The sequence below is a fragment of the Tympanuchus pallidicinctus genome, unplaced genomic scaffold (genome assembly GCF_026119805.1).
Source record: "Tympanuchus pallidicinctus isolate F22 unplaced genomic scaffold, pur_lepc_1.0 scaffold2, whole genome shotgun sequence".
NCBI classification, from domain to species: domain Eukaryota; kingdom Metazoa; phylum Chordata; class Aves; order Galliformes; family Phasianidae; genus Tympanuchus; species Tympanuchus pallidicinctus.
The window spans coordinates 11,145,171-11,171,905 of NW_026294721.1; the positions used below are offsets into that span (position 1 = coordinate 11,145,171).

A 26,735-nucleotide genomic window follows, 5' to 3' on the forward strand; every position below is an offset into this window, starting at 1 on the left:
TCACGCAGATGTTATAGCATTTTGGAACAGGGTGTGGGTTAAATGCTCTTAATTACTTCCTGTGTGAAGCCAGGAGTTGGACTTGACGATCACATGGGTCTCTTCCAACTCTGTATGTTCTATGATTATTTCATCAAACAAAAATGTTTAGAAAATACTATTATATCTTATTCAAGTATTTGAAGTGAATCCAAAATAATACATATTTTTTTTTTCTTGGGCATGTTGGCAAAAAAAATTTGTGTTTTTTATTTTGCATCTAACACATCTACTTTCATAGTCAGTTAAATTAGAGTGCTTATCTAATATATTAATAGATGGGGAAAAAAGCAGTTGTATCTATTCAACTATGTATACTTAAAAAAATAAAGGGGGGAGGGGAGGGTGAGTTGCAGTACATTAAAATAACATTAGGTGTTCAGTAAGCAGAAATAGGTGAAAAAGCTGGGGATGGGTTTGGGGTGTGATTAGTCTGCAATCTCACCAGTGTTTTTTAAAAATCACACTGGGTCTGAAGGAGGCTTTCCAGTTCTCTTTCCATGCCCAGTTGCCTTTTCCTCTGTCAATCTCTCCTTATGCTGGATCCAGCATTTTTCAGCTTCTAAGATGAACTGTCCCAGAGAATGATAAAGGTTAAAAATACTGACAAAAGCAAACGGCTTGCTGCTGAGATTGATTCTCTTTCCTGAATTATCGCAGCTCTGCTGATTCAAGGCAAAATCATTTATTTATTTATTTATTTATTTTAAGGTTTACACTGGTTTGATTCTGTGATCTTACTTGAGGCATGCTGTAAGGGATAGAATGAGAGCTGTCCTTGTACTCCCATTAGGGGATTTCCTCTAATATTGCTGCATGGAAACTGCTCCCAAGATGATATTTTCTTTGGGTATATGCCTCAGCATTTATCTTTAGTATCCTTTTCCTTCCTTGCTGGAGTTTCTCATGTCATTGCCTTCCCCAACAGCATCAGGTTGACAACTGACTGAACCACTGATATTTCACAGCAACTTTTGCTGAACTTCGATTATTTTCACTGCTCCCATGTTGAATTCCACACAGTTTAGACAACATGTTTTTCTGCAAAGCCGTCATCAGTGCCTGTCACCAGCCTGCAGATTCTATTAATAGTACCAGGTAGTATTCAATGTGGCCAACTGTAGATGGTAGTATAGGGCCAGCAGGTAAGGGCTGTGTTCATGAAGACACTGGTTTGTTTCAATCCGGAGGTGCAGTTCTTAAAACATCTGCACGATGTGCACTGTCTGCACTTACACTAATCTCTACTTGCCATCTGTAGGTGTCTGAATTTCTAAAAGTAAGTTTTTGTATAGCTAGAGCTCAGATTTTGTGTTTCCAACTTAATCCACGTTTTTCCTTCCTAAACCAGTCTCTGTTCATCTGTTTTTAACTTAAAATTTTCACTTGAAGTGGACCAAGTCAGGCGATGTATTGTGCTAAAATGGATTTGTAGTTAGGTGCCTTAAAAATGTGGTTACTGAAACCTTTATCAGGAACATAATCTGCATGAAGAAATCTTTTGTTCAAATTGAAGTGATTCTAATACAAAATATTACAGGATGCCAGTTGCCCACTGAAACTAGGTCACATCATATAAAATAATTAAAGATTTATTGCTCCATAGGGAGGGCCATAGATCTGTAGATGAGTGTTTGGGGCACTCAATGGGGAATAATAAATTACTCTTATTCTGGGTGAATATTGCAGTCATGATGTTTGTGTGAAGGACTGTTGGAGCATGCTCTTCTCAATGCATCCTGAAAATAAAACGGATGCCAGATTTCTGAAGAATCTGGTTGAAAAACGTGAACTACGAAAAGATGGATTAGAGCTTAATGGAGATGCCCATCTTAGGAAATCTTAGAGTCAGAAATGTATCTTATTGACTGCTCTCTGCTGAGAACTGTAGAGAGGGGAACATGAAATTCTCCATGTATCATAGACGTTGTGGAAGGTCTTAACAAAAGGCTGGATGTTTTGCTTCCCTAGTGATCAGCAGCAGAACTTTTTCCTTTTCTCTCTTCTCAGCAGTAGCTTCTGAACAGAAGGAAATGCTTACTTCTTTGAGAGTATCTTAAGTGACAGTGACTTGAATGCTTGGAACATTGACAGCCTTTCCTTCACTTCTGGGTGATTTCAATGCACTGGGCAACCAGAACAGCAGAGATATAATTTATAACAGTGCAAGCGATGTCGAAGCAAAATGAGAAATCTGATGGCAGCTTGTTTAACAAGGGATTCTACTTTATCAAAGGATTCTACTTTGCTCTCCTGTGCTCTGTTCTGAGTTAAGTGTTCCATGTTGAGCCTTTTTTAAAGTCACTTTCTGAAAATTAGAGTTGTTGATGATGGTACAAAACTGCAGGGAAAAAAAAGATTTTAATATTGTCTTGGCTCAGTTTAAATGTTATAAGGCTGAAAGAAAGCTATCAAAATGAAGATAAAAGTAAATGTGACATCATTACATAGTTATGAGACCCAATTTAGTCTAAATGTTGGACAGCAGTGAGTTCACCATGAGTGTTTTATCTGTGTAGTCTGTTGGTTCCAGTAATACAATGTCTTTGTAAAAAAAGACTGCAGCTTCCAAAATTGTATGCCTCAAACCCAGAAGGTGAAATGCAACAGTGTAGCACTGCCTGCCTATCATTGTGAGAGGATTGGATGCTATCATACACTGTATGTTTTCCTCATTAACTATGAACTGTGAAGCAACCAGTGTTACATTTTTGACTGCTTTTTGAATGAATGCAGGCATGACCTAGGTACACCGCTAATAAAACTTACCTCTATTTACATGAAGCAATCTATTTTAGCAATGTTATGGAGGGCTTTCATTTAATCTAGTTGGGGGCATCTTACCTTTTGTCCTGTATTGCTCAATGCCCTAATTAATGTGAGTACCAATTTAAATTAGTTTTCTGAAGAAAAGAAAAAAAAAATAAATCTAACTTCTCCTTCCAGGTCTCGAAAAGTTACTTCCATAGATACAGAAAATATGTTTCAATGTTGCAGTTCCTAGTATTCTAATGTGTTCCAGCTCCTCTACTCAGCTCACTTCTATCCAGCATAATCATTCTTTCATTGCTTTTCTTTTCTGCAAAGATTATAAACTCACTTTAGTAATGGGGAAGGCAGATAAGGCTTAATTTTCATTTCAAAATGTATTTAGTAGGGGTGACCTCCTGCGTGGGTTTATGTACTGAGATAAAAAAAATTTTACATAACTTCTATTATTTTGAATGAAGCAACGTCATAATCTCCAATCAGAAATTCTACTTGTACTCTATTATAATGTTAAAGTGGGCAGATTAAGAAGAAATATTAGTTACATAAATATGCAACTATAAGCAGTAAGCTTTTAAAGTCATTGAGTACACTAAAGATGATACTGACAGTCACCCTGTGTCGTAAAGAGGAACACCTCTCTTACATGCACAGGCTGAGAGGTTTGGGGCTCTTTAGCCTGGAGAAGAGAAGGTCCTGGCGGGACCTTCCAGTACCTGAAGGAGCCTACAGGAAAGCTGGGGAGGGACTTTCACCAAGGGCATGTAGCAATGCAGCAAGAGAAAATGGTTTTAAACTAGAAGAGGTTAGATTTGGACTAGATATTAGGGAGAAATTCTCTACTGAGGGTGGTGAGACTCTGGAACAGGCTGCCCGGAGAGGTTGTGGATGACCCCTCCCTGGAAACATTCAAGGCCAGGCTGGATGGGGCTGTAAGCAACCTGGTCTAGGGGGAGGTGTCCCTGCCTTTAGGAGGAGAGTTGGAGCTATGTGTTCTTAAAAGTCCCTTCCAACCCAAACTATTTTATGATAAGAAGAATCCTAAATAACTATTCTTATAGAATAGTTACTTAGTAGTTAGTTAACAGTAATGCATCAGTTATACTTCGTAACGTGAACTTCAAAAATACTTCTATTTTTATGGTAATGTTGTGTCATTTGGTGTAGTTCTTGTGTACTGCTCCCTTACGGAAACAGGATTGCTTTAAGGAGTGACTGTCAGATGAATTCTCCTCCTTCTTCCTCCTGCACTTCACTCCCAGCTGCCAGCAACATGCAGAGCAGCCAGCTGTGGGTGGAGGCAGTGCTGTGGTGCACTTCTGCTCCAGCCCTGCCCAGGAACATTTCTGGGACCCATTGGAAGGCAAGGCAAGCATATTCCTATATGGAGTACCCTACAAATGAGGACATCTCTCATAAAACATAACACATGTAGTTATGCAAAAAGTCTATTCTGCTTCTGTCAGTGTTCCGCAGCAAAGCAGCCTTCAGCAGGATGAAAAATGGCATGCTTTTAATGCTGTTTGACAAGGCTGCATTGTCTGTTGTTGAAGGAATGAAAACAACAATTTATGTATGTATTTATTTAAATTCAAAAGCATGTTATCATGCAGCAGGACTTGAATCAGACATGAAATGTTAAATCATGTTACTTAAACTATTTATTCATCTGTTTGGAGCATTACTCTATTTATTTCAAGAATTTGCCACAGGGTAAGTTCTTGGCTGCAGGTCATGACTATAGTAATCCTTATCCCTTAATTTTCAATTTTTATGCTTCTTCTACACTTAAGCTGATGCAAGAGGTGGTATCTTCTGCTTTCTCAGCATTCTGACAGTAGTAAATCCTCTGGTTTTTATGTAGCATAGTTTTTTTTTTTTGTTTGTTTGTTTGTTTGTTTTTTTATGGAAACCTATTTAAGGACACCATACTTCAATTACTTTCATGAATTTTTAGAACACTGGCTATTGAAATTTGTAAGGAAAAAGCAGAAAAATAAGGAAGCATTTGATTCCGTGGTGTATTTGGACTTGAAGGACAATTAGTGCAAATATACCAACTGACTGCATGTTTTGTGGTAATTAAGCGTTTTAGAGAAGTCACCTAGCCCTTTTATTTTATAATGTGAAAATTTTTTAGTGGTTTCAGAAGTTAGTTTTAAAATTCTGATGAAGATTTTTCTTCATTTTCTGAGTATGAGAAATAAATATCCATTTGGATTTGTTTAGCCATTTCATATTTCATGATCCCCCAGTGTCAGTGCCTCATGTATTTCTGGTTGCTACTCTCTCCAGTTGAGCACAAACAACACGAAAGAAGGAAAGCAGTACTTTGTTCATTTGATTGTATTGTTTCCTCTTAATGTTTATGATGTTTCTTCATTAGCAGTCCAATATCTTTAGTTATGTTACATCTTTTGAGAACTCCTCAGTTTTTGAAAAAGTAAACTGCTTCTTGCAATAAAACTCCTGTCACGTATTCAGTTTAATTTGTAGCCTTGAATCTGTGGAAGATTTTTGCATGATGCCTTGAGTTCTGCAGTAATTGCTCTGTCTCTCTTGTGTTGTATAACAGGAAGGTCCCTCCCAGATAGAGAGAGGTTCCAGTCCTACTTCTACAAGGGTTACATGGATTTATTTCATTCAAGTCACTGCTGTTTAAGAAGAGCTTTACTATTTTTGAGAAGTATAGTGTATCTTTACAGCGCAGTGTCAGCCAGCTTCTTCTTACATCAAAAAGTAGTAATGAAAAATCAAGAAGTATTAATCAGAGTGTCTTGGTGGTCAGGAAGTCATGGAGTGCTCTCAGCACAGCAGGGTTTCAGTTTGTGTTGATGGTTCTGATGCTGACTGTTGATGCTGACTGTTCTGTTCCATAATTGATGGAAATGCAATTCACTGTTCTGCCAGAAAGTCCTCCTCTATAAAGACATTTCAAAGCAAAGAACCTGTTCCAAATATATAACCAGGATGCATTTTTTCTCCTAATTATTTTGCTATTGAAGTGACCGAAAAGTTCAGATAATTTCACAGAGTGATCACCTGATCACAGTATTTTGCTGATGGCTTTCTGAGTTTTAGATTTGGGATGGCCATATCTAAAGATGAAGTTTTATAGAAATTTATGATTGCCAATTTTTTTTTTCTTAAATAATATCCCAGGTAAAATTAAGTCTAGTTTTGTTTAAAGTAGTAATATCTAGCAAAACTCAGATACTCTCAATGTCCTCTATTAGTTATTAGGGCCCTACATGTCCTAAAGGCATGTTGGTACTTTAAAGGTCTGTATATTAGTGTAAGAATTTTGCTGTTGATTTCTGATTCTCTTGATAGGGCTGAGATGTTAAGACAGCTATTGAAATCATGATCTATATTTCATCTAAATGCAGAAACATAAATTTGAAAAGTGTTGTCTTTCTCCCCCTATCCAGCTAATGAGCATCTGTAATGAAATTGAAAATTAAACAAAAATTATGAATCGAGAGTATATGCGTTTGTTTTTTTTTTTTAAAGTAAGATATGCTATATGAATTTGATTTCTTTCGATTATTACTGGCATGATTATATGTAGCAAGGGAATGTTTTTTACTTCAGTTTAAGCATATATACAAGCCTTCTTTTCTTCAAAAGGATACACTGAATTAAAAAAAAGAAAGCACTTCACAGATGCACACTACTGCAACCTTACTTCCACCATGCTCTTACTATTTGAGATACTACTTTTTACTGCCAAGCTATTTCTCAGGAGCATTCACTTTCTACTACTCCCCACCTTTAACTTTAAAAGCATAATTATGGATCATGTGTTTTGAACTCTAATGAAGGCTCTTCTAGGGTGGGGAGAGCAGCTGTAGGGTGTGGCAGTGGTCCACAGTCTGTCTCAAGCTGTAAAACTGTTAATGAGTTACTGTAAAACTGTATGCTGCTTTTGTCCTACTAAGTCATTTGACGTAAGCTTATACTGATGGTAACAGAGCCAATTTCTGCGCTGTTTAAGAAAGGCTGGATGGATGTGGTGTTGGCAATGTTGAAGTCTGTGAAGTTCACCCATTGTTTTGATACACTAGAAATACCGAGCAATGGAACTGCAGGAGACACTCTGAAGCATGACTCTCCTTGCCTGGGAGAACTGCTGTTTCCACCATCAATAATAGTCCTAATTTTCTTATTTTTTTGATGAAGATGTTTGATGGCAACCCAGAACACTTCCCAGGATTTCATCAGATTAATTCACAGTTAACCTGTCCTTTGTGAACTTTTTGATTAAGCAATCAAGAAGAATGAAAGCTTGGCAAGTTCAAAAATGGAATGCTATTGAAAACAATTATCCCTGCAATAAATCCTCTTCAGTAGTGTAAAAACCCATGTTCATGTAAGCACGTTTTTGGTGCTGTTATTTGGAAAACCCAGTGATCTGGAAGCCATTAAAAACTTTTTCATTAAATTTTTTTCTAGCCTCTGGTTTAATAGTGTAAGCATTCAGTACTAAGAAAGCTGAGAATACTAACGAGGTTAAGAGCTAGAAATACTTAGAAAAGACCACACTCACTAACGTATAGAGATACTTTCCTAGTTCTCCCAGCAAAACCTGAAAATGAGAAGTAACACCTCTAGAAGTTCAGTGAGCTGCAAAGGAGGATGATGCTCCGCTGAATCAAGAAAAATGAAGCAGTCAGACATCGCTAGAAACCCAATTCCTTATTTAGGGTGAGTGGGTTGTTTTTATCTATTCCTACCAACAGAAGTGCTTCATGTACAGAAAACAATCATAAAACAATTTTCTTTAGCAGCATTTGTTTAGGGAAACTATTAAATCATGGCCTGAACCAGGTGCCTGATTGAGCACCTGCTGAAAGGTGTGGCTGCCCAGGTGCAACAATTTACCTGTGCTTCTCAGGTGACCTGTGTCCAGTCATTCTTGTGCTTATTTAAGGGCTAGCCTCTGAAGGGAGTGTGTATCCTGGATGAAGGCTGCTTTAAGGAGTAGTTGAAGTGATGCTGAGGAATGAAGATATAGCTGGAGGTGGTGAGGGGGAATATCAAAGCAAGGAAGGTATACCAAACAATTCTTGTTTCTCCCAGCTTTGGGAATTTTACTCTGTAAGTTACTGCCAGGTTTGCTTTTTCTTTTCTCTTTCAGGTTTACATAAATGTTTCAGTGTTCTAGGTTGACATGATAATACTGGGTGAGGACTATAACCAATGTTTAGGCAATTACTTCATCCCTCTTCTTTCCAAACTGTGCTTTAATAGACATCATTCATTTCTGAAAGTAGAAATAGACTTGTTCTCCACTCTTATCCGACAAAAAATTTTGTATAAGCACTTTACTTGGGAATACAAAGAGAATAATTTTTTTTTTCATACTACTCTTTTAAGAGAAAGTTATGAAAAGTTAATTAAGCAAAAAATCATATTTTTAAAAGATTTTCTAAGCCAGGTGTGTCCAGGCTGCAGGCCCAACGTAGCTCTGGCCAGCTAACTTGTGACTCAGCAAATGTGTCTCTTTACTAGACTTTTGTAAAACTTCTATTACAATAGAAAACTATCACTCATTTTACAGTTCTGCTCTGTTCAAGTCATTGCTTTTTGGCAATATTTACAATTGTGAGCAATGATTTTCTAGGACGAATCACAGGAAGAGTGATATAAAATCAGAAATCTCTGAGGACCTTGAGAATGGGGCTGGACTCTTCAGCAAGATCTGTGGTGATAGAACAAGGAGATATGTCTTCGAGCTCAAAGAGGGTAGATTTAGGTTGAATATAAGGAAAAAGTCTTTTGCAGTGATAGTGGTGAGGCACTGGAACATGTTGCCTAGAGGCCTGGTTGATGCCCTGTCCCTGGAGACTTTCAAGGTTGGACGGATAAGGCCCTGGGCAACCTGGTCTAGCTGTTGTGTCTCTGTTCCTTGTAGGGGAATTGGACTAGATGGCCTTTAAATGTCCCTTCCAAATCTATGAATTCTATGATGCTCTGAGAATGTACTAAGAATTGCATCTGTCTCTATCAAACCAAACACATCAATTTTTTTCATGAAAACAAGGTCTAGTTTTTTGTTTTTGTTGCCTACTTCTTATGTTTCAGTAAAAATTGTAAGTAACAAAACATATAGTTAATGTATACAAATATATATATGGCACAAGACTTTCTCTTCACTCACTGCTGCACAAACAAGTCAAAAGGTTGGATGCCTGTTTCAGTATCCTTCTTCAAACCACCTCTCTTTGGAGATCCTCCTTTCACAGGAGTTCTTACATACGTTTTGCCTTTTTTCCACTCGTTTTCTTTGTTCATGTTCATCCATCTGTTGTTGGATTAGTACCCAGTTAGCATCAGAGACAGTATGCTTGACTACATGATTCTGCTCTGAGCCAACAGCATTATGCTTGAATTCTTCACCATCCTGTGCTATTGTCTAGTACTACGTGTTGTCTAAACAATACAGATGGTGAATCTGCAAGTAATTTAGAAAAATACATACAAAAGAGGGAAGACTGGCTCTCCCACCTACAACGAAGTTTTCAAAGGTTTATATGTAAGAATTCTTATGTATTAATTAAATGCGCACATTTGGGTTGACTACTTGATTGACCAGACTGATTCCCCAATATTATTCAGATTTTGCTGAAGATTTTAGATATTTTACCGTAACACGAATTAATATCACCCTGTGAAGATAGAGAAACCCTAGAATGGTTTTCCCTAGGACTCTCATAGGATCACTTGTGATGACTTTCAGTTAATGTTGATCATTACTTTCTATCCTGAATTTCTGTTTAGAAGTAAATGTAAATAACTCAGTAAGACATGCTCAAATCTGAGTGGGCTATATAGAAAAGGTGAAGATTTGCAACTCGTTTGTATCTAAATGATATTTTAGGTTGTTTGATTTCTTTTCTCACTCCTGTTACATCCTTCTAGCTTTTCTTCTCATAGTGAAGTTGTAATTTGTTTTGTTTGGCTACGGTATGTTCAGTGAGAGGAATTGTTATACTTTGTGCTCCTCTTCTTGATGCACCTCAAAAACAATTGTTTTGTATTTAATAGAAAAGGCAGTTTTATAAGTACTCCCCCTTTTATTAACTTTTATTGATGTTGGTGTGGAAGTTGATGTGAGATAATCTCCCTGAGTTCACAGTCTCTAGTCTATAACACGTGACCTCTAGTTCCAGGGATATCTTCATTTAATGAACTTTTTCTCTTCAAACTACTTTCAGTGAGGTGAGGTAAATTGAGAACTGTAATTTAACTTACAGATTTATGTCATAAAGATTCCTTAGTGAGATTATACTTATTAAAAAAAAAAAGCCAACAATCTGTGCTGTTTGTGGAAATCCATTGCATATTTCAAAACAATCATAAATATATAATCTAAACATTTGGATTATGTTCTTCCAACTATGTTATTTGGCTGTTATGTCTACTGTTTTGACACCACTATTCTTTGTATGCCTATAATTTGTCAAATGAAAATTGGGATGCATACGCGAAATCTTACTTTGAGACATTTCTAATCGTACTGTAACATTTGAAATGGTATGGCTGAAATTTCACCCAGTATTAAAAATCATTCAAGTGTCTGATTTAAGATTTCTTGAGGTTAACAGTCTGAGAAGCTGTTTGTTTCTTTAGTTTGAAATACAGTGGTGAGAGAAAACAAAGGATTTGATAGGACATAGGGTGTTTGTACCCTAGATGTTACCAATGTGTTACTGACCTGAAGATCTTCAGGAGCACTTTGTTGATACCAGTAAAGGACCAAAGGGGTGGGATGTTATTGTATCTTATTTCCCCAGACCAGAGAAGTTTAATAAAATAGATGCATTAAAATGTTTTTGACTGATGCCCTCTCTGTAGTAGAGAAGCAGATTTCTAACATTTTGCCCTCTGCAGAAAGAGGTTAACTTCTTCATTCTGAGGCTCTGCCATTTAAAGACTACTGTCTTTAAATGTCTAAAATCAAGACATTTAAAGACTGAAGTGTTGCTAACATATTAAAATAACCCAAAAATGAACTATCATCTCCCAATCTTCCATACCAAGCTGGAGATATTTGTTCACAGGCCAGATTTTCTGCCAATAAACATTCCTGACCCCTCAATTTTGAAGGCAAACATGTCCAAAGAAATCCACAAAGTGATGTTAATTGACACACAATGACATCCACCACTCATCTCCTACGTAAGTCGCAGTTGTCACAAAGTAATCTTTGAGCCAATAAATAAGAAGGAATCAGCTATGGTCTTTCACAGCCCTTTAGTGACCAAAATCTTAACTCTGAACAGTAAGGAAGCCTTAATATCAATAGTAAGTACTCACATGTCATTTGTGCATGATAAGCTCCTGAACTCGTGCACATCAAAAGTTTAAATTGTATAAACTTTCTTGTAAATGAGGAGATGGATTATTTCTTTTTATTATTATTTGTATTTCTGTCATGAAATGGCTTCCCTTGGCCCCACAGCTGGGGCTTAGAAGCACAGCTTATCCAATAGAGGTTCTGCAGCAGACCCTGCATGAGAGGAACCAATAGTCCAACAAAGCCAGCAAGGTACTGTGCAATAGTTATAATTTGTAGTGTAGACTGGCCTTTAGTTAAGTTTCTTAATTAGGCTAAAATCCAGTAAGTCTAGGATGGGTAATTAGCAAAAGCCATATCAGGAGGCAGTTGTTTTTTCTGGCTCGTTAACGTGTCTTTTACTGTTTGCACAAGATTTGAGTTACATTAAAGTTCATGCATCTTCTCTTGCCTTTTTTTTTCCTCATCAAAACCTAATTAACGATCGATGTTGGTGTTTAAACCTGGCTTTATTTTAGAGATTTTCTTGAATATAAATCAGGTCTCTTACATAAATATATTTAATTCTGTATTAGAATGGAATGTGTCGAGTCTTTACCTTATTTCCTATTGATCCGTGCATTTATATTATTGATCCATCAAGTCTCTACCTTAGAAATTCCTGGTGCTTCTCTTCAATCAGGACCTCAGATCTGTTTAAAAGTGCAGTCATCAATTTGCTCTATTTCATCCACTTCTTCCTGAATTACTCTGAAAGCACTTAAAAATTTGTGAATAACTGGGCTCTCCAACAAGACTGATGGGATGGAAATGTGCCTTGGATTACAACACATTTTCCAAAGAGCTGCTTAAAGGGGCCTAATGTTTACTCTGTCTCCATCATTTGGGATTAGAGCAGATCATGTTAAAATTTCTAAATACAGGTACGAAGTTTTATGGGGCTCAGAGTAAACAAGTAGTGTATACATAGTCCTGTGTGTATAAATCATTTCCTCCATGTTCTGCAAATGCACTGATCAATTGCTTGCAGCAGTAATAAGCTGCATTTTAGAAAAAGCAAAATCAAAAAGAAAGGGATCAGTTATCGTATTGCCATACAGCAGCCAGAGGATCCTGTGGGTGTAAATGATGACTTCCTTTCTGTTACCTTCTTTATGAAGTTCTAATAAGTATCAATTTTCTTGCATGCAATTTTTCTTTCTTCTCAGAGGTTACTACTTGGCTTGGTGTTTAAGAATTGAGGATAATTAGGAGATGAAGTCACAGGCATTGTATCCTGTAATCCTTAGGATATTGTTGAAACAGTTTCTCCTTTGTGAATTAAGCATTTGTTGCTCTGAAATTAGCTCTTTGAATCCATCAAATCTGAAGTACAATAGCACTTAATACTTCGCAGTGTTCCAGTATGAACCTTAATTGTATTTGTATTTGATGGAAGTTGTTATGCTTTCAGCAAGCAATTTGCTGTAGTTAGAGAATATTGTAAACAACTTAAGATTGTGGATAAGTTGGCTGTGTGATATAGAAGAAACTGTGTACAGGTTTGCTGTAGGTGATGGATGACCAAATGAACAATGAAGTCTGCTAGATCTTAAGTTACAATGTATACATGCAACATTCAGAGCTGCTAACTAAAAAAACTTTTGGGCTGTGTTGAAAGAAAAAAAACACCCTGACCTGACAGGTAACAGGCATCGGCAGTACTGCAGTACTAATTAGAGGGTAAATGGTAATGCCACAGCATCAGTCCTCTATTTACTCACCTTCTAACAGAAGGGAGAGTATGCATAATATAAGATCAAATCACACATATACCTATTTTATCCCCTTCTGAAGGAAGTGACATCAAAAGTGCTATATTTTTTTGGTTTAGAGAGAAGATGTGTAAAAATGGATGTTGGTCAAAAGCAATATTTATTTTGGATGTGTGTACGTATATATTTTATCTATACATTTTTATCTCCGTGTGGAAAAAAAAGTACAATCAAGCTGAACTGTAGCTGAGAAATATATCCAATTTATATGGCTTCTGAAATGCATTTCATCAGCAGCAGCAACACGTGCATTTCTGCTGATGGTTGCAATTTCCTTGACTTTATTGTTCCATTGCCCCTAATAAATATGGATGCACTAGAGTGCATCTGTCAGTGTTTCTTTTTCTAATGTATCTTTGCTGACTCTAGCAGCAGTCTGTTTCACCTGAAATTTTATTTACTAGGAAGTGATTATATAAATGTGCAGTAAACTAAATGTGATATAAACCCAAGTAATGTATTAGATAAACAGAAAATAACAACAACAACAAAAAATGACCAAACCCAAAACAAGAGAATTTCTCAAAACCTTTCTATGCAGTACTCAAGTTAAATATGGTAATGCAATGCAGAATATGTTGGCTTTTTTTAATCCCTCCATGGTTTGTATTAAAGGTGGTTTTATAAAGATAATGAAAAATGAATTTATACTTTCAGTGTCAGAAAAACAAATCAAAGTCAGCGTAGCAGGTTTGAGATAAACTTGCTTAACTGAATCATGAATAATAATACTTGGTACAATGATTTGATATTGCAAATTAATACTTCCCAATGTAATTTTAGAAAAATATTTGATTTCTTTTTTAATGGAACTTAGTTATACTTTGTTTTGCAAACTTAGTAGGGCAGCAAGATACTTAAACAAGTAACTAAAATATAATAAAGGAGAGGAGTGAGCATAAAAACAAAAGTTGAACTCTGCACAGGTGTGGTATGGAGAGAACAGCACTGAGCTGCAGTTAGGGCTGCTGAGCTTGGGTGTTATGATCTGGCAAAGTAAAATAAGTTGAGCTGTGTTACTGCTGACAAGCCTGCAAGAACTTCAGCTCAGCATATGTTGCAGTGATGAGAGCTGTGAGGAACTCCTTTGTGGAATTGTTAGAAGCAGGTTTTGCTGTGCTCCATCCCCATGCTCATATTCTTTAAATTTGGACATTGTGCACATTTGTACAAACAGATCTCTGAAATGTCCAAAAGAGTAGATCAACTCTATGTGAAAATATCCTACCTGGGGCTTCTTGCATGCATATGCCCCACAGGCTGGCTCATCCCATTGTCGCCTTTTTCTTCTAATCAGCATGTAGTGTGGCTGCTGTACTGTGATATTGTGTGATACAGTTCCAGAACTGATTCTGACCTTTGTGAACCATAATGCAGGGTTTTGGTAGGGTCAACGCTTTACGGGATGGAAGTGCAGGAAATTGGGCTTCTCATTTACTTCCAAATCTGTGGCCGTTTCTGGAAAGTGTTTGATGGTATCCTATGTAATATGTAGCATATAGGCTACTGTGTATGTGTTCATTTGTGCATATATTATGTAAGAATGTGTGAAGAGAAAAAGGGAAAAATTTCAGGGGATTTGGGAGGTATGTTTCTACTTTTTATTTAGTGGAATGAGATTGGTTTCTCTAAAGAACCTTGAGAGATGTCTGTGATGCCTACAATTTTAGGACACCCAGATTTTTGCAACCAAATCCTGCTAGGGAGGCAAGGATGTGTATTAGATATAAGATGTTAGATACACTGTATAAGTATCAGCATACACTGATTGTGAATTTTAAGAAATATGAGTTGCTCCTTGTGTCTCTAGATATCTAAATATTAGTTCACTGATAGATGCATTTTCAGTGATAGGTCTAATATTTTTCTATGATTTGTTTTGAAGTGTGCTACTGTCAAGCACTGAATCCTCACAGTAATGATGCCTGGGGGATTCAGTTCAATAAACAACTGGACTGAAATTAACTGAGAACTGGAATTGAATACCAAGCATGCTTACACACTGCCACCTCTTTATGGCACTTTTCCTTACTGTGCTATTGGTGAGAAGGCTGAAGTGGGCTGTGACCATATCATAATTGTTCTGTAAAGGCAAGTACCTAAAGGTCACTAGGACTGGATTTCTTCTCTCCACTATTATGATTTTTATAGTAAGCAGCTCTTTGTTGATGTAAAACTGGTGTGAAGTGCTTTATTGGAAGATAATGATGTCTTTGTAACAAACAGTGCCTGTTTCAAACTGTTACGTTTGTCAATGTTTAATCGGACTTACCAAGGTTTCTGGGAGGATCTAACTTCTATCAGCTTTTACTGGGTATCACTTGAATGTTCTGTTTCTGAGTAGAAAAAAAAAATACAGTTTATGATTAGGTGGAGAAATATGCTAGCTGATTTCTGATATCACACTTCAATTCTTTGCAGAAACACAAGTGAATACACAGAAAATCAGTTTACAGACATACCTACGTGTGTCATTTTATGATCATTATGAAGCTTTAACTGAGCATGCAGAATCTGTGTACTGAATGCTTTCTGTGCAACTCTGTGAAATGTAGAGACCTCTAAATTTACTGTTGGGACTGAAACAATAGCAATGTGCTACAAACTGAGCATAAAAGGTTCTGCTCAATTATATGCATAATGCACAGCTAATTGATGGATTTGAGAAATAGAAAGCACAGGTTTTCTTCTTGGGGGGGCTAAAGGCTAACCTGCAGTTCAATCGCATAAAATCAGCTGCCCCGAGTCCTTTTCGTATGTTTTAGCTGACTCACTGCGTGACCTTGAGGAAACCTCTTCTTTTGGCAAACTGCATCTGCAAGGGAGAAGTAGTAGCTGTTACCTTGAGTGGGTATTCTTAGATGCAGGAAACTGCAGATTTGATGAGAATGTTCTGTTTTAGATGTTTTACCAGCACTATAATAAACACTGCGAGTTAGTAATTGAAGAAAGCCTGAGAGAGAACTGGGAATGAAAACTGAATGAAAACGGAATGACTATATCTTTGATTTCCTGTGAGTGTGGGGTTTTTTTTGTTGCTGTTGTTTGGGTGGTTTTTTTTTTTTTTTTTTTTGTTATTTAGAGCATGTGGTAGTTGATCCAGCACCACTAATTCAAAGTCAGTAAGAGGGCAGTGTCTTAAAGGGAGGAAAAAAAAACAAAAAAGGAAAACTAGTGCTGAAATTAATGGTAGGTGCATTAACAAATATCTCCCAGCTTAATGTTATTTCTAATTGGACTACGTATGAATTTTCTATTTATTAAAATATAATTTACGGAATTAGAAGGCATAGCACTTTAACATCTTAACATTTTGATAGATATTTTAGCCTGCTCAGGTGTAAAATGTTCAAACTTTCCAGTCTTCAACCGTATTCAGATAGCTACTGTTCTCCCTCCTTCGAATTAGCTGTACAGAAAAATAAGGAAATACAAGAACTTGTAAGAAGAGCAGCAGCTGATGTTGGGAATTTTTTATCTGAAATTAGTGGAAAGGTGGCACACTGTGATCTTATCTTACTAGCTGTTTGTTACGTTGTGAAGCAGAGACTTATGCTTTACCAATTCTTCACATAATATCAACTTCTAACTGCACAAAGATAGCAAAGCTCTTGTCTTTTGTTTTGGTTGGAATTCTAAGTGTAGTAGTTATGAATTTTGTCTCACTAAATATGATGTTTTAAGTTGCTAGGACCTATAAGGATGGGGCTTTTAAAAGAAGGGACTACCATAGAGTTGCAAGAAAAAATTTCTGGGTAGTTTATTTAAAACCTCTTAAAAATAAAATCCATACTGTAAGTACCACTGTGTAGATTTCCTACTAGTATGCAATGGAATTTAAGGGGAATGATATTATTTGAAGCAATACTCACCTTTGTCTATTTCCAAACTCTTCCTAAAACATGCTGATGTGAAATATTATTACTTAACTGACTTTGCTCATTTATACTAAATGAGTAAATCCTAGCATTTGCATAGAGGCTTTCAGGGTTAAGGTATGAGAATCAGATTCCAAGTCATTCAGATTCAGAAACCTAATTCTTTTTGTAGAGGGCCGCCAAATATGTGTGTGTGCTCACATGTTTATAAATGCTAAGTGAGGGTCGTATGTATTTATGTACTGAATTAACTGCTGAGGCTGAACAGCGACTATGTGAGAGAAAACTGAAGGTGTGACAAACCCAATAAATTTTGCATTACATTTAAGAAAATACTAGGGCATGAAGGAATATATATGTAAAAACAGGAGTTGTTTCTGGAGAGGAAAATCTTTCCTTTTCCATCATGGAAGGACTTCAGATGTAATTTCCTTATCAGTGACCTATATACAAATGAAGAATACTTGTTCAGGCTTAAAAACAGCGATTCTGTAAGAGCTGAAATAGTGAAGAAGAAAGTCAGTACATTAATAAGGCCTTTTCCAGGGCTAATCTAATTGGCAGTCTTACATCAGCAATCTCATTCACTTTGCTAAAGTCATACTAAATGCTGTGCGTAGGAGTGGGAAACAAAAATAGTCTTGTAAACCTTCATTGCTCTAGACAATGCCTTTGAGTCAGTTGTGTAATAGCAAGACAAAATAGCTTAATTGCTAGGTCATTTCAGGGCAAGGAAAGTGAACAAAGCATCCTGAAGCTGATCTGGAAGCAAGATTCCATTAGAGGGCAATGCCTGGAAAAATCCCCCATAGTCATAGAATCATAGAATGTTCTGGGCTGGAAGGGATCCACAAAGATCATTGAATACAACTGCTGGCTCCACGCAACACACACCCAAAATCAAGCCATGCTTTAAACTTAATGCAGTTGGTGATTATCCAGCCCTCTAATTTGCTGAGATCTCTCTGCAAGGCCTATTCACTCTTCAGGAAATCAAAGGTTTCTTTCAATTTTGTGTTGTCTGTGAACTTTAGTAATCTGTGTTTGAGTCCTGTGTCCAGATCATTTAGGAAAACATATGGAAGAACTGACTCCATGAATAGAGCCCTGGTGAACCTCATTAGTGAGTGGGCAGCAGCTTGATGTAACCCTGTTTATGCTAACCCTTTGAGCCTGACCCATCAGCTGGCTGTTCACCCATAATATTTGTCACCCATAGTATTTGTCTGGCTGTAAATGGGATATTTATCTTGTAGGATACTGTGGTCAATTCAGTGGGCAACCTTGTCATAAGAAGAAATTGTTAGTTAAACTAGACTTTCCCCTCATTATCTGGTATTGACTGTGACCACTGTCTACAATTCAGAAAGACTGATGTAAATTTCATACGAAAGCACTGTTGCATGATGTGCAGCCTATGAGCCGTTGTTGGTCCCTCCATCTGGGAACTGTCACAGTTATCTCAGATATGACGATATCAAACAAAGCAGAAATTGTCATTCTGTCCACGCCTCTTAAGATCTAATTTTGTCCCCTATAAGAAGTGTGGTTATGGTGTTTGCACATCTGACTGGGTGTTTATCATGGTAATGATTATATTTAATACCACTTTCTGTCTTTGGTGCAGTCAGTACTGAAGGCTTCACATTTTTCTGATTATTATGTGGTGTATTAAGGGGTGACTGAACTGATACATTAGAGAGCAATTGGTGTATATTCTACCCAAGCACTTGTTATTGGCATGTCTGTGTCTGTACTGCTCTTATTTATTTGCATTTAAGGTCTTTGCTTGCCTGGATACAATGGGGAATCAGGCTTAAACAATAACAACAACAACAAACAAGTAAACATCACATTCTTAGAAATCTAAGATTGGTGGCTGAGAAGATGCAATCTTCTTGAGTATAACTTGTATCTAGGCAATTATTTGTCATTCTGGTGGATAATCAAATTAATGTAATGGATGTGAAGTTTTAGGCTAGGAAGAAAGGTACTATAGTAAAATGAAATGTGTTTTTAGAAGTGTGCTTTTTTAATACTTGAACACTCAGTTATAAGATCTCACCTTCCCTGTCTGTTGGTTAGAGGAACTTCTTAGAAAACAACTGAAAGTTAATGGAAATTCCCATTACGAAGAATTTGCCAAGCAAAACTTACAGCAGCTACTGCAGGGAGCTCACGGATATGCTTGGCACTATATTCCCACATGGCAAAGGAATTGCTTTATTACCAAATAAGACTTGTTTCTGTTGCTGGTTGCCATGCTTTACTTGTTTTAAACTCCAAAAGCTTTTTTTTCTTTTTTTTTTTTTTTTTTTCAAAACAAAACAAAACACTTTGAAATGTGCATCAGCTGTACAAGAGTCTACCAAGGGCTTCTGAAATATTCAGGTGAAATACTTTCCTCTTACCACAGAGTAAGGATGTTACTGTTGTTCATCTTGTCTTTCTGCTCTAAAGGATTTAGAGTTAGCCCTTGTGACTGAAAGACAGATGATTGTGTGTCAGTTTTAAGAGAGAATGCTATTGGGAATGAAATCATAATGTGTTACAGCCAAATTTTCACTGAAGATTCCATATATTTCAATTTGTCAATTTAGAAAAGGGCTGAAGGTACCGAAGATAATTTCTTAACTATTTGGGAAGTGTTGACAGACTTACAAATCATTGCCACATAAACAGAAATAAAACCTTCGTTCTTGTAACACTGAACTTTTGTCTGGAAAGCCATTATATAACAAAGCACGTAATTCAATCAACTTTGCTTATTCAGTCTTACTGTCCTAACTACAGGATATGAGTGAATTATTACATTTGATAAATGAGTAATTTCATCCAACATCAGTTCATCTATCAAATTATTTCTATAATAGCTTTAGTTCTTTGAGCGCTTTTTGGAAAGCGTGATGTACTTGGAATTCAGAATGAAGCTGAATAGGTGTAACTTGTGTGCTGTTTATTTGTGGATTAATAAATAGCTTTTCCAAAAAATCAGCATCCCTCTCCTCTTTACCATTCTCCTCCTACCAACCCCAATTAGAAGTAGATTTTGCTTAGCAGTTACTGGAAATGGGGAATTAAGTATCCAATTAACTTTTCTTTTGTATTACAATATCTTTTGAGAAACTCTGGGAAGATTACTTAAGGATTATTGGGTTGTAGGTTTCCAGTGGTTGCTGGTAATTTATTATGAAAAAAAAATCTGATGATATCTAGTGAGAGACATAATTAAATATGTTTCAAGTCTGCAATATTTTCTGCAAGACTTATTTCCAATTACTCTTGTTTTCATCTTGCTGATGTGCTGTGCCACTGAAATGTCTACTTTTAAAAAAGGTATGTGACGTTGCTATACTATTTTCATTACATATGCTATTAATAAAGCAACTCGAAATTACATGTCCTAGATCTATGTTCATCCTTATAAAAGCATCTGTAAATACTGTACCCTCCACACAGGGAGAACTCCTGGTCAAGAACTAAGATACTTCTTGTTTCTAAACTACCTGGAGAATTTAAAAGCAACTGCTGTTAAACTAACAAGTTATTAGAATGTAAGAACTTCTTTAAAAGAGTTAGTATTGTGGAATGATAGGTCTGCTGAAGTTAGAATACATGTTAAAATGCAGAAAACTCACCAGGGTAATATTGAACTTAAGGTTTTGTGTTTTGTTTTGTTTTTTTTTCTTAAGTCTAGAGATTTATACAGTAACCATTTAGCAAGAACTGACTTTTATCTCTGTTGCTTTCTTGCTGGGCTGGTTACTGTATTCTGGTAACTTCTTGCTCTTTTATGTTTTCTGTATTCACAGTGTTAATAGCTGAGTACTCCTGTTTCCCTTTAAATCACACCTGTTCAAATTAGCTGCTGTAAGGCTAGAGGAAAATGACAAAATATTGTTCTATGTGTAATGACTATTGAAATATTTAGAAACAGGACAACTCTTAATAATGAAGATAGGGTCAAATCAGTGGTATGACATCATAAAAATCCAGGTTCTTGGGCCCCCTCTACCCTAAGGAAGCTTGGTGCTCTAGAGACCAAGTAACTTATACTTTTCAGGCCTCCTGTGCTACTTAAGGATGCTGACTAAGCTGTTCCAGCTCTTTGATCTCCTGCCATGATCTGACCCTCATTCTATCGTCCCTCTTAAAAGCATTCTCTCACAAAAGAGAGGCCCTCAGGAAATACACATGTGGAACTTTTGGTGGTTTTTTTTTTTTCTTTTTTTCCATTAGACCCTGCCTGGATGATTGTCCTTATTGAACAAGTTCTCAGTTATTCTCTTAGGATTTTGTATTTACTCGATTAACAACAGCATCGACTCAAAGCCTTTAACAAACCACTTGAGCTGAGTGGAAATATTCCAAAGCAAAGGGAATTTGCTAGGAGTTAATGTTCTAGGGACTGTTACCATTGGAGGCAAGCCTGATATATTCTGTGTGAAGTGCAACTTTTTGTGAAGGCTTGAACTAAGCACAAGACAACAAGCCAGTCACATTTCAGTACTGTTCAGGCATGGCATCCTGCCTGCCTTGCAGTTGTCAGCCAAAGGCCCTTGACTTTGCTGGGTTCTACGTTACTTGTGGCAGCCCTATGCTTTGGAGAGCTAGATGCCTGCATTAGACACTATAGAAATTTGTTTTCCTTCTCTGAATCCTGTTTAGTCAATCATAGAGTTATGCTTTAGCAGAAAGGGTTTGCTGTGAAAGGGCTTAATGCTTAGGAGACTCTATTTTCTTTACTGAGCTTAAGTAAAGGTGTCATCATACTTCTATGGTCAAAATATGTTGACTACTTTCAGTAAATGTGAAGGGAGACAGTCTAAAGCCTTTGTGCATCTTTTTTATTATTTCAGAGAGGAAATCAACACCATTTCTTTCACTGTGCAGGACAAACATGGAAAGAAAAATAGTATTTAGATTTCTGAAATTCATTCTAGTTCTTTGTTGAATAGGATGTGATAACAACCTTATGTTGATATATTTTTGGCACTTACAAAGATCCATGATGATGGCCAGGGTACATGTGGCAACTCATACACAGGTGTAAGACTATAATGCACGAAGAGGTGATATGTTTTAAAAAGAAATACAACCTCAGATAACAGTTTGCATTGCTCTCTTCTAATTGTTAAGCAGTGTAGCAACTTTGTCACTTTGATTGAAGATCAGCTGACAAAGACAATTATAAATTGGACTCTACATATGCACTGTTAATAGAAAAATGCTACACTTATTTTATTTTTATTTTACATGCTTTTTCTTTTGCATTTTTGTTACCTTATGTAAATATTTTTTCATTTCATTACTACAGTTAAAGCTATCGATCAAATCTAATTTGGGTTAAATCTCTTTTGTCTAACAGATAATGTCACCAATGTTGCTCAGAAATCCCTTTGTCCTGGCAAAAAAGAGAATGTGCCAGTAGGAGTAGCTGTGTGGAAAAACCTGGTACAAACGTACTTAACAACTTAGCTCCTGGTGCTGCTCAGACTTAACATCTTCAACATAAAATCAAACACAACTGCCTCAGTGACTCGTGGACAAGAGAAAGGTACTGTGTATTGCCACCATGTTTGTTGGGTAGGAAAAGAATAAGTCTGAAATAGATTTACAGCGTTATCGATTTCTAACACGCAATATCTTGAAGTTATATTTTTTGTGTATACTGAAATAGAAATTCAGCCCTACTAGAATATGCAGTCAGTAAAATAAACCAAATTAATACTAAGTTTCTACCTGCTTGATACGGTTCTAGTTACAAGAAGCCTTTCTGTGTTCAGTGAATGCACCTCTTTATAGCAATGTTTTTACTCTGTTTTCTGTTAATTTTGTAAGACATTTTCCCCTGGGAGAATCGTAAGTCTGCAGTACAAAAATGATGCCCAGTGTCATACCTTCATCACCTGCTTGTTAATCTGACCACTGTTTCTACGTCACGTACACCTTGTCACTATTAATAAAGAGGAAATATTTTGACTAGCTTGGTTTCTGTTGGATGCTAAGCTTCTCTGACAGAATTTCTAATTCTTCTGTTGGCTTTCGTGTGTATATAGTGTGCACAAGTCTGAGTGTTGAGAAAGCAGCTTTATATGCTTTGCATGACAAATCAGTGGTTGGGGTTGCTTTGAGGTACTGGCTACTTATAAGGGGAAGAGATATCAGTTTTCTCCTATTGGTAAACTTATGGAAAGGATAAATACTAAAAGGACTCGACAACCCCCATTCCATGTAACTGTTTTGACCGAAGCAAAATGACAGTAGATCCTATGAATGATATACAGCATCTCTCTAGAAAAAAAAAAATATATTATCAAGGTTTGTAAAAAAAATTGTATTGCAGAAAAAAAAAGGAAAGCAGCAGTAACTCTGAAGATATATTTTACTGGCAGACGCTTTGTAGTTCACATTTGGAAATTCTTGCTCTTCTTCTGTTCATAATGCCTGATGTATTTTATACATTAATACAGTGCATAGTGGGGAAAAATGCCTTCTGATAAAAGGCTTAACTGTGATCTGAAGTAGGGAGAATGCAATGGGAAATGACAGCTCTGCAGTATCGTATAATCATTACTGAAATCTTCCTGAAGAAGAACGAACCAACTTTTTTTTTTTTTTTTTTTAAGAAAAAAAAAAAAAAAAGGTACAGAACATGCCTTAGGGGCCCCTCTGGGTAGCATTGGATTGTCTTTTGTGATGCTTTAGTACAGCTAATAGTTCATTAGTATCTTTTGTTTTAATGCTTGAGAGATGTTCCTTATAGCATAATCATTATAAAGCAGTATAAAAAGAGTGGGGGAAAAAACAAGCCTAAAATAATTTGGTGTTCATTGAAGTAATTCTCTTTTACTAAAGAGAAGAACTAACTGTGTATTTTGGGTCCTACAGATAACTAATTGTTTGTCTGTAATTGAGAGGACAGTTCAACATTTACCTCTGATCACATTTAACTCCTTATGGTGACTTGCAGGAGGAGATTCAGTGGCAGGTATGAAGGTGATTTATTCGGATGTACCTGACTAATAATACAAGGGCTGCTGGGTGTTGGTGACATGGCAGTAGAGGTTGAACCTTCTTGCCAATTACATTTTATTGCTGTGTTCAAGATGTGTCACTCAGCAGGTAAAGTGATATTCACTGCTGTTAGGATAGGGAAAGTGTTTCAGATTTCCTGCAATCTGAACAAACTATCAACTCTACATTGCAACTACATCACGATGTAGCTGAAGGTTTGAACTTCCAGATTGAGGCCAGAGAGTAAGGCAACCTTTCTCTTGCAATACAATGCCAGGCCCTGTGCCAGTTTGAAGACCATGGAGCATGTTGTTGATCTTGGCTGAATGCTGTCACCATATTAGTTGGGATGTGGAGCCTTCTGACTTCTGCCTGTTCGGACCAAAGAAAGATGGATTCTGTAAGCAACATTTTCCTATAGCAATAATGCTGTCGCAGCAGCAGTGAAACAGTGGATTACCTCTGCTAGTGCAGACTTTTTTAAAGTATGGCATGTAGGCTCTTGTTCATCACTGGTGAAAATGCATTGAAAAATAGCATTTTGTAGCTGAGAATTTGTTCTGTCAAATAGAGTTGTTGTGTTCTTTACATCTGTTGTAATTTCCACAGAAATAAATCATTACTTTCAGAGTGACCTATGCAATAGAAAGTAGATAATGCTGATTTTGAAAAGAATGAAAGTACTGAATACTATAGCTCCATTTCCCAATGAATTTTGATTTTAAATCTTTAAAACAGTTTAAAAAATGTTCTTATAATTAAGTCTGTCAGCTCCTCTTTATCTAAATAGATGAACATGGACAAGAAGCTGGACTTGAGCCAGCAGTGTGTGCTTGCAGCCCAAAAGACCAACTGTGTTCTGGGCTGCACTAAAAAAGGGCTGGCCAGCAGGGAGAGGGAGGTGATTGTCCCCCTCCACTCAGCTCTTGTGAGGCCCTATCTGGAGTACGGTGTCCAGGATTGGGGCCTCCAGTACAGGAAGGACGTGGAGCTCTTGGAGCGGGTCCAGAGGACACTAAGATGATCAGAGGGCTGGAGCCCCTCTCCTACGAGGAAAGGTTGAGCAACTGGGCTTGCTTAGCTTGGAGAAGAGGAAGAGACCTCATTGTGACCTTCCAGTACTTGAAGGGAGTGCATAACTAGCAAGCGGAACTGCTGTTTACGAGAATGGATAGTGATAGGACAAGGGGGAATGGTTTTAAACTGAGACAGGGAGGTTTAGGTTAGATATTAGGAGGAAGTTTTTCACTCAGAAGGTGGTGACACACTGGAACAGGTTGCCCAAGGAGGTTGTGGATGCCCCATCCTTGGAGGCATTCAAAGTCAGGCTGGATGTGACTCTGGGCAGCCTGCTCTGGTGGTTGGTGACACTGCACATAGCAGGGGGGTTGAAACTGGATGGTCATTGTGGTCCTTTTCAACCCAGGCCATTCTATGATTGGATTCACTACTTGATTTAGATTGATTTATTTAACGGACTTTGCAAAATGCTCAAGATATGATAAAGTCTTTGATACCTAATTCTGAAAGTGTTTGCTTCATCTACTGATTATCTGTGAGGAAACATCACATTTCCAGGTGAACTACTTCAGGAAAGCGTCAGCATAGGAGTTTCATCTTTTGGATTACTTCTGCACTTTTGCCCAGTGCCGGGGGGGGAAAAAGGCAAAAATTTCCCTATCTGGCCCCTAGTCTTTATTTGATTACTCTTATTTCTTGCATATCAATGTCCCGTTATTTTGACTGTACTGTTTCTGATACTTCCAAACTATCTCCTCAGAATGACCATGTAAATACACAAGATTTCAAAGGAAGTTGTTGCATCATGCTGCTATGCATGGGTGCATTTCTTTAAATAAGAAAAGACTGTACATGAAAATATAGGGTTGCTGCAATGTACTGGATGTAGGGCCAGGTGCATTTGTGTTTTAAATGTCTTTTTGTTTGTATTGTTTACTGATAGATCATGAAATCTGACAATTTTTTCCAATTCTGCTTTAACTGATGCAACTTCAGTGTGGATAAGAAGAAATTACTCATATTTCATTTTTTTAAACAGCCTCTGAGCAATCTGTGCTGAGTAATCCTCTACACAAATGCTTCCTATTTTATGACCATATATTCATTACTCTTCAAACAGCAAAAAAAAAAAAAACCCAAAAAAAACCCAGAAACAAAACAAAACAAAAAAACACAACCAATAAAAAAAACAGACAAAAAAAACCCAGAAAAATAAACTGCAGTAATATGCATCAAGATGGTTTCTCTTACTTGTGAACTATCAACTGTTCTGAAAAGGTGCTACACTGGGGTAGCTGGTAGCTCTTCAGCTTCTGGCAGAACTCCCACATGAGTTTTACAGTTAGATAAGCGTGTGGCTGCTAATGGTCATCTTAAGATAAGAAAGGTCATGTTTTGCTTAGCCAGAAATACTTGCCTATGTTTTGAATGCTTGCAAGAGGTGCTAAAAAGAAAGCTAAAACTTTTCCAATACCGTAGAAATGTCTTTAATTTATTTAGGACTCGCTGTTGGTTGTTAAGCAAAAGAGATCTTCAGTCTATTATGAAGGTACTTGTCAATTCGTATGTTTATGTGAATGGAAAAAGAAGGAATGAACCCTGAGAAACCTGTAGCCTGTATGTTATACCTTTAATAAATAGTTCCGAGAAGAAGTTGGGAGATTTGACATCTCTAGAATACTGTCCTTGTAATAATGTGCTGTAATACTGTGCTTGTCTTGATAAATATGGTCTCTCCTGAAATTGGTTGACTCTCTTCGGGTACTTCTTTGTGTGTCTTTGTTGCTGTTTTGTCCATTTGCTTTTCTTTTTGTTGTTTTTCTAGCTCTTCAATTGATTTGTTGGAAACAGTAGAAATTGTGAGCAGTGCAATATGAATACTTGGACAACATGGTT

The 26,735-nt window shown here is 36.9% G+C and overlaps 1 protein-coding gene across 3 annotated transcripts in view; it reads left to right on the forward strand.

Moving 5' to 3' along the window:
* The window catches only part of JAKMIP1 (janus kinase and microtubule interacting protein 1), a 124,906-nt gene that overhangs the window by 17,514 nt on the left and 80,657 nt on the right, over nucleotides 1–26,735 (forward strand). Inside the window, exons 1-2 of one of the 3 annotated variants that reach the window (XM_052682032.1) lie at nucleotides 15,756–15,938; nucleotides 22,171–22,359. The gene's annotated coding sequence lies outside the window, so the exon portion shown is untranslated. Of the gene's footprint in view, nucleotides 1–15,755; nucleotides 15,939–22,170; nucleotides 22,360–26,134; nucleotides 26,389–26,735 lie in introns of those variants that run through there. The other 2 variants (XM_052682031.1, XM_052682033.1) reach the window with 2 other exon arrangements.